Source organism: Tachysurus fulvidraco, chromosome 9, assembly GCF_022655615.1.
Source record: "Tachysurus fulvidraco isolate hzauxx_2018 chromosome 9, HZAU_PFXX_2.0, whole genome shotgun sequence".
Lineage (NCBI taxonomy): Eukaryota > Metazoa > Chordata > Actinopteri > Siluriformes > Bagridae > Tachysurus > Tachysurus fulvidraco.
In genome coordinates, this window is record NC_062526.1 from 1,194,414 (window position 1) to 1,196,913 (window position 2,500).

The window sequence follows — 2,500 nt, forward strand, 5'->3', positions numbered from 1 at the left end:
TTCTCTCTCTCTCTCTCTCTTTCTTTTTCTTTTGAAATTTATATATATAATTATATATTGTTTATATATAATTATAAGGATCGATCATCATGTTTCCTTCAGATGAGAATTAAGTTTAGTTTAGTTTTAGTTCAGGACACCGGAGTGTCGTCGGTCGGTCGTGTGTAAAGAGATTTTTTGTAATTCTGTGTTTATTACGTTACCGGTTTGTTTACCAGCGTGTGAAACGTTCCTCGGTCTCCGGGGAGCCGCTCCAAACGCCGCGGCGTGCGGAGTTCAGGTTTAATTAATTGTACGTTTTAAACATTTTTTTTTCTCTCTCTCTCTTTCGTTCCCTCACGAGTTCCTGTCCATTTTTTTGTTTGTTTGTTTCGCAAGCGAATGCGTCACTGTGTTGATTTTACAAGCCAAAGAGCGCTCTTTTTATCCACTCAACCACTGTAGAGAGCTCCAGTGTGCTTGGAAAAGAAACAGGAAGTCCACGTCTCCTGCTTTTCCACTTCCTGCCACAGAGCCGAGCTGTAGATGGTCATATCGGAGGGGTGTGTGTGTTTGTTTTTTTTTTTCCTTCCCCCTTCTGTCTTTCGTCCTATTCTCTCATCATGCTGTCCTTTAAAGAGAAGAGCTTAAAGCGATTAAAACTTTTTTTTTTTCCCTTTCCTCCTTTTTCTTTCTTTCAGTTTACTTTCCCACATGTTTTGGCTAATGAATCAAATGTCCTGCTTTCTAGAAATTTAAAACTGTATTTTGTAAAAAGCTGAAGAAAAAAAAAAAAGTACTGTTCATCTTTTGGATTTTTTGGGTTTTCATTATTTTCTTTTTTTTTTTTCCTTCATCGCTTCATTCCGGTTTTCTCCTCGACTTTCGGAGGGACATTTAATTTTTGTGTAAATAAATAACTTGATAATCCATTATGATAACCATTAAAAAGGCTGTTCCAGTATTGAGACTCTGCAAAGTAAAAAAAAAAAAAAAAAAAAAAGAAATGACTGTGTCTAATATTTTTTTCTCTTAATGTCTTTTTTTTCTTTTAAGTAAGAATTTTTCCCTGCAATTTTTTTTAAGAAAGAAAATAAAAAGAAATAGAGCTTAATCGGATCTGTTTGCTGATGAGCCCAACTGTGTTTTTAACAGACGGAGGAAAAAAAAAATAAAAAATTGAGGTGTTTGAGTCAGAAAAAATCCAGTCGGATTAAAATAAACGTTAAAATTTTATTCCACTTTAGGAATTTCGGTTGTAAACGATTTAATTTGTTTCGTTTATAAATGTAGGTTTAATAGCCGTAACGCTTGGCGGCGTGAGGAGTTCGTATTAAACTCTGGATTTGATGAATGAATGAATGAATGAATAAATAGAGAGAGATTTTAACTGATGATCGTTTGAGTCGTTAATGATCACTAAAAGTTTTGATTAAACATGTTACTATAATCAACCAATCAGAGTGCTTTAAACACACAGCAGTAGGTGGCGCTGTTCGACCACTATACAGAAATCCTGCTGATATTCCTCCTGTACTGTACTGCAGTGTAGTGTGTTCCCCTCTCTCTCTCTCTCTCACACACACACACACACACACACACACGTTAATGAGCTGTGGTGTGTAACAGGAATGTTAATGCAGGACTGTGGTGTGTTTCAGTGTCTGAACACACAAACAAACATGTACACAGCGTGCAGTCATAAACACGATCACACACAGATTAAACACATTTATTCGGTGTCTCGTGCTGTAAGTAACGAAGCTTAACACGAAGCCGTTTATTTAAAATAAAAACCGCACTTTTAACGTTTACGGCTAACTTTAAAGCAGCCGTCTGTAATATTTAGGGCTCTGTTCTTTGGAGTAAATGCTGTTCGGACTGAAACCGCTGGTGGGTCGGATTTCTGGACCGGAACGAACAGCAGCTGTAAGCGCCGACACTGGAGACTCCTTCCTTAAAGGTTCCTGTGTTGCTATAGAAACGATAAGAAGGGTATTGATATGAAAGTGTGATTTCCAGCTGCAGTGTGATCGTATAAACACAGACCGTAGGGACAATCAGTCCCACAATGCACTGCAGCATGATGTCATGTCATGAGACTTATAGAGGAGAGTTGGTTAGAGAGAAAAAGGGGTGTGAGTGTGGGGGGAAGGGCACACACTCGTATAGAGCGCTCTGTGTCTGTGTGTGTGTTCGTGTATGTGTGTGTCTGTGTATGCTTGTGTGTGTCTGTGTGAGTTCGTGTAATGTGTATGTGTGTGTGTCTGTAATGTGTGTGTGTCTGTGTGTGTTTGTGTAATATGTGTGTGTGTGTGTGTGTGTGGACATGGTGATATTATCCTCAGTCAGTTTGACTGTTGAACATTAATACTGAACCTGCCTGAGAGATAGATAGATAGATAGATAGATAGATAGATAGATAGATAGATAGATAGATAGATAGATAGAAACAGACATAACGACAGAGAGGGACGATAAGTCAGAGAGACGGAGGAAGAAAGAGTGAGTGAAGACAAAT